Below are 14234 nucleotides of genomic sequence, written 5' to 3'. Positions count from 1 at the left end.
AAAAATGATTGTATAGAATTGTAGATATGATGGCCAAAGGAACTTTTCTATGAAAGGTTGGTTGTAATAGCTTCACTCAATCTGCTTTAAAAGCTTTGTTCAAGGTGTGCTTGTATATTCTTTTTCGATTCAGAAAAGGGGGTGGTGATGAACAAAGTGTCTGAATTAAGCAGACCACTCTTACCCAGTCCAAAGATTAGGGCTTGATCCATCACCGTTATTTATCTCACTGCACCATCCCAGCTCAGAACCTGGCTATATTCAAATCAGTCTGTCCCTGGCCCAGTGCATCATGGGAACAGGGCAGACTAAACTACCAAGCCAATTCTTCACCAGAAAGGAGACAAGCTACCGGGGACCGGTTTCTGGCATTTCAGCTGTCTTCGGCCCGGCTTGCTTGAATCCTGATGGTGCAGTGAGAAAGGGACTCATGTCTGAGTATACCCTGCCACACATATAGTGGCCAAAAACGATTCAGAAAAGGGGGTGGTGATGAACAGAGTGTCTGAATTAAGCAGACCACTCTTACCCAGTCCAAAGATTAGGGCTTGATCCATCACCGTTATTTATCTCACTGCACCATCCCAGCTCAGAACCTGGCTATATGCAAATCAGTCTGTCCCTGGCCCAGTGCATCATGGGAACAGGGCAGACTAAACTACCAAGCCAATTCTTCACCAGAAAGGAGACAAGCTACCGGGGACCAGTTTCTGGCATTTCAGCCGTCTTCGGCCCGGCTTGCTTGAATCCTGATGGTGCAGTGAGAAAGGGACTCATGTCTGAGTATACCCTGCCACACCTATAGTGGCCAAAAACGATTCAGAAAAGGGGGTGGTGATGAACAGAGTGTCTGAATTAAGCAGACCACTCTTACCCAGTCCAAAGATTAGGGCTTGATCCATCACCGTTATTTATCTCACTGCACCATCCCAGCTCAGAACCTGGCTATATGCAAATCAGTCTGTCCCTGGCCCAGTGCATCATGGGAACAGGGCAGACTAAACTACCAAGCCAATTCTTCACCAGAAAGGAGACAAGCTACCGGGGACCGGTTTCTGGCATTTCAGCCGTCTTCAGCCCGGCTTGCTTGAATCCTGATGGTGCAGTGAGAAAGGGACTCATGTCTGAGTATACCCTGCCACACCTATAGTGGCCAAAAACGATTCAGAAAAGGGGGTGGTGATGAACAGAGTGTCTGAATTAAGCAGACCACTCTTACCCAGTCCAAAGATTAGGGCTTGATCCATCACCGTTATTTATCTCACTGCACCATCCCAGCTCAGAACCTGGCTATATGCAAATCAGTTTGTCCCTTGCCCAGTGCATCATGGGAACAGGGCAGACTAAACTACCAAGCCAATTCTTCACCAGAAAGGAGACAAGCTACCGGGGACCGGTTTCTGGCATTTCAGCCGTCTTCGGCCCGGCTTGCTTGAATCCTGATGGTGCAGTGAGAAAGGGACTCATGTCTGAGTATACCCTGCCACACCTATAGTGGCCAAAAACGATTCAGAAAAGGGGGTGGTGATGAACAGTGTGTCTGAATTAAGCAGACCACTCTTACCCAGTCCAAAGATTAGGGCTTGATCCATCACCGTTATTTATCTCACTGCACCATCCCAGCTCAGAACCTGGCTATATGCAAATCAGTCTGTCCCTGGCCCAGTGCATCATGGGAACAGGGCAGACTGAACTACCAAGCCAATTCTTCACCAGAAAAGAGACAAGCTACCGGGGACCGGTTTCTGGCATTTCAGCCGTCTTCGGCCCGGCTTGCTTGAATCCTGATGGTGCAGTGAGAAAGGGACTCATGTCTGAGTATACCCTGCCACACCTATAGTGGCCAAAAACGATTCAGAAAAGGGGGTGGTGATGAACAGAGTGTCTGAATTAAGCAGACCACTCTTACCCAGTCCAAAGATTAGGGCTTGATCCATCACCGTTATTTATCTCAGAATTGGCTTTGTAGTTTGGTTTGCCCTGTTCCCATCATGCACTGGGACAGGAACAGACTAATTTGCATATAGCCAGTTTCTGAGCTGGGATGGTGCAGTGAGCTAAAAAACGGTGTTGGATATAGCCCTGATCTCTTGACTGGGTGAGAGTATTCTGCTTAATTCAGAAACTCTGTCCATCACCACCCCTTGTTGTTTAATTATTTTGTCCACCATAAGCGTGGAAGGGTATACTCAGATGTGAGTCCCTTGCTCATTGCACCATCAGGATTCAAGCAAGCCGGGCCGAAGACGGCTGTAATGCCAGAAACCGGTCCCCGGAAGCTTGTTTCCTTCCCAGTGAAAGAATTGGCTTTGTAGTTTGGTTTGCCCTGTTCCCATCATGCACTGGGACAGGAACAGACTAATTTGCATATAGCCAGTTTCTGAGCTGGGATGGTGCAGTCAGCTAAAAAACGGTGTTGGATATAGCCCTGATCTCTTGACTGGGTGAGAGTATTCTGCTTAATTCAGAAACTCTGTCCATCACCACCCCTTGTTGTTTAATTATTTTGTCCACCATAAGCGTGGAAGGGTATACTCAGATCTGATTCCTTGCTCATTGCACCATCAGGATTCAAGCAAGCCGGGCCGAAGACGGCTGTAATGCCAGAAACCGGTCCCCGGAAGCTTGTTTCCTTCCCAGTGAAAGAATTGGCTTTGTAGTTTGGTTTGCCCTGTTCCCATCATGCACTGGGACTGGAACAGACTAATTTGCATATAGCCAGTTTCTGAGCTGGGATGGTGCAGTGAGCTAAAAAACGGCGTTGGATATAGCCCTGATCTCCTGACTGGGTGAGAGTATTCTGCTTAATTCAGAAACTCTGTCCATCACCACCCCTTGTTGTTTAATTGTATATTCTTTTTCAGCTCACTCCCTTGGCAGTGGCCATCACCTTCAGTATTAGCACAGGTTTTGGCAGTATCCAGCAGAACTTAGTTCACACTATCTACATAACATAGGAAAACATAACTCAGTGGGTTTAATTTGTAAATAACTTTTTGATTAGAAATGTGATTTTATTGTAAGCCCCAAATATAATTGATTACTTTGTGTTGGATAACAATTTTTCAAAATGGAAGGTGGGTCAACTGTAAAAGGTTTTTTGTCAATGAAAATTTTATCCAACATTAACACTTTCTTGTGTGAAGGGTATTAAGTCACCAGCCACTGTCGAAGACAGCTATATTTGAAAGTATGCTTTGGTAGAAGAGGGACTGTGGCAGTCAGTTCAAAATTAAATTCCCCCATACTATGACATATGTGTAGAATAGCTAGTTTAGCAACCCTCAAAGGCTGTTTAGTAGCCAAATAGGTGATATATAGGAGAATAATGTAAATTTTAATTCAACTAAGATAGTGCATTTAAGATTTTGTTATCCAAACAGATTTTTACTCCATATTTGGGGCATGATCTATTAGGATAAATATTTATTTTAAATCATAAGATGGTCTTTATCTCCCTCTAACACTAAATAAACATAAAGGCTTTATACATGAGTGGGTCTAAACTATGTTTTGATTGAATGGGTAGGTAACCATATAATCTGTAGTATATTTTTGAGTGTTCTTTACCTGTGTATGGTTTCTGAATCAGAGTGCATGTTTTTGCTGTTCCTGAGGGCCTGAGCACTGGAGCATGTCCTATTGCTTTCTTGTGCATGTCCATACACACCATTCCAACCCACCTGTGAATTTGTTCTCATGTCGTAGTGCACTTGTGTGCCTATTCACTTGTCTCAATGTTAAAATGGAGTAGGGGCAGAGGAGAGCATGAGAATGGCAGATACATATGTAGAGACTGGGGGCGGATTCCATCCACAGAACAAGATGACTTTATATCTCTGAAGTGCTGGATGGACAATGTAAGAAGATTGCCTGAATTACCCCATATCTCCATGGTTGCTGATACGTGGATAGGGGGCGGCTTCCCAGATGTGAGAGAACAATGAGAGAATAAATTCATGAGCTTTCGTCCTCTGCAACTGAAGGAATAGTGGTGTCAAGCTGTTGCACCAGTGTGCACACTCTCCCCAGCTTTTCTTTTAGCTAGGAGATACAACTGATACAATCCTCTCTGATCTGAGGCGTGCCTATAGTACTGCTGTTGTACTAAAAAGTATTCCACTCTGCTGCTGGTGCTTGCTGGATCCACCCGATCAGGCGCAATTGTTCCATAGTGCACCCCCCTCCTCTCTTGCTGCTAACTTCTCCCAAGATGACACGCCAAAGCCCTAATCTCATGCACTTTCGGGGCCCCAATTTACTTTAAACTGCCCTACCTCATCTCAGTGAGTGAACTACCGCACATATGTCGCCAAATCCCACAGGGTCTGCTACCAAGAACTATAAGCAAACAGAGGGATGACATAGCATCCTTAGAGAAGGGTTGAATAGGCCTAATTGATTATCTGGGGGACCAAACAAATTCATACTGCACTTCTACTTATTTCACAGCTGGTCCAGGGATACAAACTTTAGCGAACAGCGATCTCGACATGATCCGCTGACAAAAGATTGGTGAGTTTCCCTCCTGTCATCCAATTCCTGAAGACCAGGTGCATCATCACCCCCCGACAACTGCTGCATGTTAGTATGGTCTATGAAATATGATTTTTCATCTCAATTGAATGACTTTAGGCTTCTAGCTGGCACCCTCCTTCCCCACACAACATGGTCCCCACCCCATTCTGGTTTTGAAAATCTCTGCACTTGATCTGGGATGACTATCCCCTACAGTGCTCTGACAGTGAGAACATGTGTGGCTAAGCAAAAGCTTTTGCAATATAATTATCTATTATTATTTAAGTAATGAAACCCGTACTGTCACCCTCAGCTCCCCTGCATCTCTACTTACCACTGACCAACCAATGAATGATGGATTCAGGCAAAACCTCTTGAAAACTCTTCTTTACATAAGTAGGGAGTGTGGTAAGCCAACTGTCACTCCTATATAAGTTCCTTTGGACACCATTCTCAAAGAAATAACAACAATAGAGGCCCCGGTGCTCACCAAGGACATCATGATGTGAAAATCATGAAAGCAGACATGAGGTCATTCCATACAAGGGTGGATGTTATAGAGTAGCAGTTTTGTATGACGGAGGAAAGGCCAATGTGAATGGAGGAAGTGGGTCCAGCGCTTTGCCACATTAAACAAAATTTGATTGATTTGGAGGACCAATCATGATTCAACAACATCAGGTTCTATGGTATACCAGAAAAAACTGTAAACAAATGACTTCAAACTTGAAATCATGCCACACATCACTGGCCTATCATTTAATCCTTTACTCAATATCTAAAGGGCACGCAGAATAAAAGCCTGACTCCCACCTAATAAACACACTAACAAACCGCCCACTTACAGCCTGCTTTCTACTCTAAGGGGTGCACACCAGATCCTTCTAGAGGCGTGTAACCATCCTCTCTATGAGGTTGATGGCAGTCAGATCCAGATCACCATAGACTTCACACCAAATACAAATGCCAAAATGCAGAAGGGCCTTTTTGGCACTACAATCACAGCTGAAAAATTGGGACATCCATCATCGGCTTTTAGAAAATGCCATAATGTAGGTTACAATGGATGGAAAATCCAGAGACTACTACGATACAATGGAGTAAGTCTACGTTTTGGATACCCTGACCAAATTGGATATGGACAAAATACCTCCACTGTTTCAGGAGAAGTGCACTATGATGAACATTGGTGAGGAATTTATGAGTCAAAAGGGAAGGCCACCTGACTGACCCAAGGGAATTATGCATGCTGACCTTAGGGACAAATCACGTTTGCCACTAAAAAACGAAATACCATACCCAAACGTCAACACAGATTTGCACACTCGAGCTGATGTTTGAACAATGTAGAACAGTGCAACTGGATCCCAACACAGATGACTAAATGGGTGCCAGGGTTTTTCTCTTCCTGCCATCTTCATCTTCCTTGCTTTCACTTGTTTTCTGATGATCAGTGAAATCATAACCTTTGTTACCCTTGTTCTTTTCACTGATGATACTTGTACCTACCTTGCCAGTCATATTTCTATTTATCCTACATTGTTGGTAATATTGCTTTCCCTCCATTATTTTCGATTTTCTAACAATATTCCTTTTCCTCAACTCACCTGATAAGCCATGGTTTGCAGCGTACACAGATGATCTAATGTACAAACTTGAATATTTTTAAATATGAATATTTCTCTCATACCATTCTATGTAGGGGATGACATCCTCTTGTTTTAACATTATTATTATTATTGTTAAACAAATTACAGTACAATAGAAAATTTCAGACCCGTACTCACTGCCTGAAGGTTGTCATGCACTCACTTGGTCCTGACCGCGAAGATGACATTGGAGCCGATAATGGACCTCCTTTCCCACCAGAGGACAATTCAACTCAAGGAACTGAAACATTAGATCTCAAAATGTCCTCCTGGAGGTATGGAGGTTAGGATAAAATAAAAAACTGAGACTTGCGGTACTGGATCTGCTCAGTGGTTTTGCAAAACTGCGTAACAAGATTTGTCACTTCTGAGACTGTCTATATTTGCAAGGTAGAAGTGCCCTGTACCAGAACCTCTGGCTTTGCAATGATACAATGTGCTGAAAATAAAAAGAGGAGGCAATTACCATCAGTACACTGACAAGTCTTTACGTACAATGAACATGCATTAACTTTAGTGACAAAAACTAACACGTTTCAACAGCAGCATGGCATACGAGCAGAGACATCAATATCACTGATTGGATTATAGCACTCCTAAGAATAAAATACAGATTGAAGTTATTGGCACTCCCCAAGATACATTCAGAGCAAAGGTTGGAGTGACTTTCAGTCTTAGGGATGCACTCCAAACGCTGGGTGGGTTACAAGGTTTATTCTTATAGCAAAAACTCTGAAGTGTTTTCTCTTGGCACTACTGTTCATCAAAGAAACACCGGACTAAAGTCTTTAATCCTTGAGCTGTGACAGTTCTAACATCAAGGTTTTAGGGTGTATACGGAGTATAAACACACAAGAAGTGTTGGAGTAAATCACAGAGAGAAAATAGAGGAAAAATATATAATCTTTGAAGAAGGGGACACTCGATCCTAATTTTCTACTGTAGGATATTTAGTAAATACTAACCTGAAATCAAGTACTTAGCCTAGTTCTGCAACTTGTCTGAAGTTCGAAGATTTCAAAGCCTTGACTCAGGATGACGTGGGGGGCCAGAGTAGGTGTGCAAGAGGGAGCTCGGAGGAAGACGTCAAGGGAGCTGATGCCGTGGGATCCATTAGTTCAGATGGACTTTAAGGAGACTGGAGCGCTTCTTGGTTCTGGCAGGATTTTTCAGGTGAGTGGGAAGGGAGAAGCTTGTTCAGCAGGGAGAGAGGCAAAGCCACAATTCGGGTTGGAAGGCTTAATAGATGCAGCTAGGTCATGTGCAGCAAGTGGGGCACTAGGCTGTCTGGAAGGTTCTTGAACATTGGGGAAACACGTTTTAGTACAGTCTCTATGACCTTACAGAATGGGCAGCTGACACGTGCTGATCAGAACCAAATAACAGATAACAAATGTATTTTAGTTGAACATGCATAATGGAAACTAACAGCAAGGCCCCAGTACCAGCGAGAGCAAGGCTTGTCAATGGCTCAGGTGATTCTGGTGGAAGCTTGCAGGGATTTAATGGAAAACTGCACCAAGGCCCTCGGAACAGCAGGAGAGGTTAATCATTTGGTTCACGGGATGTGGAGAATGCTTGTAGGTATTCAAGTGTAAGGGAAATTACAGGTGCTGGGGTAGCATCAGTCATGAGAGTACTGGGAAAGGTTCAGTCATGAGGGCACTGGGAGATCTCTAGCCATGAGGGATACTAGTGGTGCATCATTCATGAGGGTGCTTGGTGAACAACAGCCATGGGGGATACTGGGGGGCATTAGTCATGAGGGAGCTGGTGGAACATCAGTTATTAGGGATGCTGGGGGAGCATCAGTCATGAGGAAGCTGGGGGAACATCAGTTATGAGGGATGGTGGGGGAGCCTCAGTCATGAGGGTGCTGGGGGAGCACTAGCCACAAGGGATTCCCGGGGTACATCAGTCATGAGGGAGCTTGGGGAACCTCATTTATGAGGGATGTTGTGAAGCATCATTAATGCGTGAGCTGGGGAGCCATCAGTTATGATATCATGGCCTGCATAGGGTTCCATAGGGGTAAAGAAACATGAGCCATGCACCCTAGAACACCAAGCGAAGGACGCAAAAGTGGGTTGTCACAGAGAAGAAGCAGGAGGGGGTTGGACACATGGTCTATCCACCTTCCTTGCCTTTTAGGGGTGACATACTCTTCCAAAACAATTGGAATCCTTGACAAGAACGTCATTAGACATTACATTGGCTACTGCCTCTGGAAGAGACGCTTAACATTTGATTCAGAAGCTCCTTAGAAGAATAAAATGTCAGAGCCCACACTGCCATATCGACATTCAAACAAGTACATTATTTCACTTACTACCCTATATAACTCCTACTTGCCTTTCTATGGCACTTTACTATCAACCCTTGCACCCTCTCTATCCCCATTCCGCGCATTAGCCTACAAGCACTCCATCTCTTCCATTTCCTACTTTAGGAATGTTTAAGTGGTGTAACTCAAATGATGACTCCTGCAGGATATGATGAGGGGCACCGAAGTATGCATTATCTTGCATATTCATTGGTCGTGCGCTCAATGGGAGCTCCTTTAAATGGTTTTGGAATTCCTTATACCAGAGGAGCTGCATAGGCCTGTGCTACACCCCTGAGACTTATCACTCAATTTGTGGTGATTCCTGAACCCTCTACATTGACCATTGTGAGTACCCCAAGGTAATCTCCCAACTGCATCACTGTATCATCTGGCTTGTCATATACATATCATTGTGGATCTATGCTTAACATGTCTTTAGGGATAATCGCTCATTACCCTATTTCACATCTCATTACATCTTGCAAACACTCTGTCAGGACTCTGTCTGGTTTACTGGACTATTCATAGATTAAAAGAGTAAGAGTGCTATATTGAGTATATATATATGAGTTTAGGGCCATGTTCCTGGTGCACAAAGCACTGTTTGGGGGAGCGTCCGGGAACCTACATAAAGGTTTTCAGTGGTATTCATCAAATCAGAAGCTTAGATCAGCTAATTAAGAAATAGTTCAGGTCCCCAGGATCCATAATGCCAGGTGGGGTGGTAGAAATCGCTCTTACAGAGCATTGAAGCTCTGGAATGAGCTACCATCCAGCATAAGCTTCCAGAATTCCAGACCAAGGTTCAGGAAAATTCTAAAGACCTGACTTTTCCCTACTAGGGAATGAAGCCGCTTATACCTGTCCAATACCTGCTGCCCGGCTACATGCAGCACTGAGTCGCATTGGCATTGGTGCGCTTTACAAGTTTCTTACTTACTTACTCACTTATATATAATCACATGCTTTAATAAGCACATTTCTGGAGACAGTTGGAGGTCAATACCCTATTCATTGTTGAAAATTATGATATTTGAGGAGTTATCAATGCTGCCAACAACATAGTAGCCCTGTGAAACCTAAAGCTTTTAAATTCGGAATTACACCAGATTAATTGGGAGCCTTGCATTCTATGGCACCTGAAACCTAATGTTTAAGCAAGCTCACCACTGCTTTTTAGCACTCTTTGCCAGACTGCATTAAGGCAGTGCTGCTGTTGTTAAATGTTTCACTTAGTCAAAACTGAACATTTTACTGAGATCACATTGTACTCTGGGACTTGGAATGTTTCTTGTAACTTGGTATGAATGGCCTCAATAGTAAAGTGCAGTTGGGTTAAAAGACAGGGGGGCATATTACTAAGCAATAGCGATAATTATCGCTATTGCTTGGTTAGCGATAAAAAAATTATCGCCGAGCTGCGGCGATTTTTATCGCAGATAAACCTTGGTATTACCAAGGTTTATCGCAAATGCGATAAAAATCGGCAATAATGCATGAATATCGCTGAAAAATCTGCGATGTTCAGGCATTACCGAGCTAATGCTTTTAGCCATGTTATCCACCTCTCATCGGATAACATGGCTAAGAAATGCTCCTGGGCAGGTGTTAGCTTTTGGAGATATTCGCGCTTAGCGCGAATATCTCAAAAAGTTGGTAATAGGAGATAGTGATGTTAGCGACTGTTTCCAGTTGCTAACATCTTGGCACGCCCACTGTGCATGTCATTAGTGATGAATATCACTGACATGCAAAGTGGGGCCCAAGATGGTCGCTATCTCCTACTAGCTGTTGCTAACTGGTGTTAGCGACAGCTAGGTAATAGGGAGATAATTTTATCTCTGCTTTCTTGGCTTTTAAAGCCAAAAAAGCGGAGATAAATCCCTTGATAATATGCCCCCCGATTCGCTGTAGGCATCACACATAAAAAAGGACACCCTTCAGCTATGAATTTTGTTGGTATATGGAACCTCTGGCTCCATATTATCGCCCCTATCCATGCACATGGTGACTGCACTCTTTTCAAAGGTATCTGTCCCCACACATTGTACTGACTGTTTGAAGCCTGGGCTGTTTATCAGTTGATTTGCTGCCAATAGTGACTTATTAGAAAAGAGGGCAGACATTTCAAAGACTTTTAACCATTATGTGTCCTAGGGATAAATGTGGTAGTACATATTGGACAATACTCTAATGAGTTATCCATTTCATTATTCAGTGATAGAATTTAACACTTTCAAAAGATCAAATATGCTTTTAACACTCCCAGATTCTCTACAGCAGTTAAACAGATCAGATCTAAAACGTGCTTTTAAACCAAGCACCTTTAATCCAAGCACACAAAACAGGATAAAACAAAAGGAGGAAGGAACTTTATTTAATAACATCACTTAAAAAATCTCGAACAGAATAGTCTTAAACGTTTCTTTCTTGTACTACCTTGCATAACAAATAATCATTGTGTTGGCCCTGTAAGGAAGAAATACAAATGACTCTTTCTCACTTTTCTTTCTTTCAATGAACAGAGAAAGGGATTACAAATGTAATGTGACATACTTAGCAAATGATTGCTAACTAGCCCTTCCTAAGCACTGCCATTTGGGTAATGGGAGTGGAAAGCAGATGCAGCATAAGAGAAGCTCCTATGGGGCCAGAGCCTTTTGTATTCTCCAGCGTTGCCCTTCTAGGAAGGCTGATGACAGTGCCAAGATTCAGATTCATAAGGAGCACTGCCCTCAAGATGCCCACCTACCAGCAGCAAACATGTGGGATCAAATATATATAAGTGGACAAGTCCAATACCACGAAGCCTGAATTCACACCTCAAATATTATGCGTCCAGTGAGTAAGCTTAACATCTACAGACGGGTTTCTCATAACTGTATTTATCATTATTTTCTCAGAATTTCACACAATTACGATTTGTCCTTTATATAATGCTTCTCCTTCTGAATTTCACTACAAGAGTGGAATTGTATCCTTTCATCTCCTTGCTGAGATTCTTTAGGAAAATAAAATCGTAATTAAAATAGCTTTTGTTATTGTCACTCACACTTATGAAATTACTCCTTCCATTTTAAAGATTTGTGGTTGTCTTAAACAAAAAATCGAATGTATCCTAATCAAGTGTGTCATTTTTCTTTTAAAAAACAAACAGTTATTTCTTCAAAAAGTATGTCATGTTTCGAAGTTTTCTTAAAACCTTAACCTAATGACTGAACAATCGTGAAGGGAAAAAACAATGATTGGACAGGCGTTTCTCTCGTATCCAGTTTTCTTTGCTTTTCAGTTTCTTTTTACTTAACAAATGTTTCTTCCCTTTTCTTTCAAACACGTCACACTTTACCAATGGGTTTTCAGATTCAAAAGGAGTCTATTCCGTCAAATCTAGTGGTTGTGGGCAGAGTTCAGGCAAGATAGAGTTGATGGCTTCCATTGTGCTGCTCACAACTGTGAGCACTAAGGCGATGCATCCTGTCCGCTTGCCAAACTGCTTCAATAGTAAATGGTGCAGTAATGCCTTACCTCCTGTGCAAGCCCTTCGCCTCAAAATGACAGGTGAGACTTTGTTCTCACAAGATTTGTGGCCCTTACATGTCAGCGTTTGTCATTGTAAGCAAGACTTTTCTGCAAAGCAATAAGCATGGAACTCTAATATGGGCATGCCACAAGGCAGACAGTTAAGCTTTGCATACTCCTGTGGGGGAGTAAATGGGCTTCCCAAAGCTCACTCTTGTAAGATAGCCAGGTGCAGAGTTTCACAATAATTGTACTTTCTATTATGGATACTCCCGATCATAGCCAGAATCACCTTAATCTGAATTTTCTGCAATTCATAAGGAAGATCAGATTCTAAAAAGGAACAACAATCCTGTTCCTGAACTGTAGGTGTACACTGGCCTAGTGCGGCTAGATGAATTTAAGTGGTGGTGTGTGATTTTAGGTGCTACTTGTTAGGTTTGAGAAATCCCATTGTTATTACACAGATATTTTGTGCCATAGTAGGTTAGCAGTGTGCGGCTAAATGACATCTCATGTGTGTTTACATTATGCAACCGGCACAGTTATCCCTGTGACATGCCAGCTTTAGTTAGAGAGTTTAACTCCATTTTGTATTTCGTATTCCCTATTAGGGTGCTTAAGCTGCACCTGAACTAGGCCTCATTATTCGTATTGCCTGCATGAGTAAAACACTGTATTTCGTTAATATTTTCTCTTCTGTTCAAGGCTGCTTTTTGACTTACTAATGAATAGCCCATTCTACCCTCACATACCTATCAGAGTGTGTAGTTCAGCTCCCATGTTAGGAGACGCTGAGGCTCAGCACTGATGCAGCAGTAAATTTCTTCTGGTAATTTCTCAATACAAAACCCTCACGCTACCTCTATTTACCGCTGAAAAAGGTGTTGGGCCCTTAACACCATTTATTACCTTAAGGAGACTTTAAATAAACATGACCAGTCAAAAATGCAATTATTATTTAAGTCAAATGAAGAGAGTTGTTGGGTATTTTAAAGGGTTTTATTTTCTAGTCAAAAGTTAAGTTTTTCTCTGACCCTTTATTCATTAGTAAAATATCAATCAGGTTGCAGAATTTGGAAAACAGGAGAAATAGTGTTAATACAGAACATATTACAGTCTGCATATAAGCATCACATGTAGAATGGAAAATGTGGCGCAAAATATCAGTTAAAACTCTTAAAGAGTTTCTAAGAAAAATAGTGGGTTTGCAAGGCTAATAGTTGGCAAAAATCTCCCATAAAGAGAAATAAATGCATACGTCAAATAAGTCCTTTCAGACCTAATTAATTAGTCAAAGCATAAACATAAAGTTTAGCCTCTAACTCTATCCTAATCAGCTGCACTCTCTGCTCCTGTCTGTGTCTAAAGAGCAAAAAAAACCACCCTTCACAAGACCTCAAAGGAATGTGGCCTGCCGTGCAAAAATATGACGTGCCAGGACTTTCTGAAAAAATACCATGAGCAAGGGGAAACCCTCCCCTCTCCTCAGACGCACTCTCACCCAGGCTATCTCCTGCGACGTTTCTCGTACCTAAACCATATGAATGAAGCAGAGCCTCTGCCAAAGCCAAAATGAGCGAAAAGCCAGCCAGGCCTCCAAAGAGGTCATTATTTATACTCTAATTCTTGGCAGACTACACACAAATGTTTCATCCTCACAAAAGCTTGTACTTGATTGGTCAGTCACAATGGCATGATGTCTCCCCATCCTGATTCATTCTAAAATCCTGACTATACCAGTTTCAACAAAAGAAGCATAAATGAGTAAATAAGTTTTATAAGTTTGCAACATTTGCTAGGAAAAATGTTTCTATCTTTTCCTCTTCCTTCCTTCCACAGCGCAGGCTAGAAGGATACTTTAGTAAACTGTTACATTGGCACAATCACAGGAATGCACAGTTCACAGTGGCCTTGACTCCTCTGGTCTGTCTTGGCGCAGTTTTAGGACTGCCTCACTTGAACAGCACTAGTCTGGCTGTGTCTTGGTACGGTTTTTGAACTGTCTGGGTTTGAACTTGGTGGGTTTGCGGACCTCTGAAAGTCACAGATGTTTGCGAACAATTTGCCAGGCCAATTGAAAATTCGGCTTACTCTTGAAAAGGCCTGGGACTGAAGCCTGTCTTCTTGAAAGTAATGCGTTCTGCTGTGGGTGATGAGGGAAAGCAAATGGTGGCAAATCAAGCAGATCAGTGGGCCCTGAATGCGATCTATAGTGTGGA

Source organism: Lissotriton vulgaris, chromosome 1_1 (genome assembly GCF_964263255.1).
Source record: "Lissotriton vulgaris chromosome 1_1, aLisVul1.2, whole genome shotgun sequence".
NCBI classification, from domain to species: Eukaryota; Metazoa; Chordata; class Amphibia; order Caudata; family Salamandridae; genus Lissotriton; species Lissotriton vulgaris.
This window is presented reverse-complemented; position numbering follows the sequence as displayed.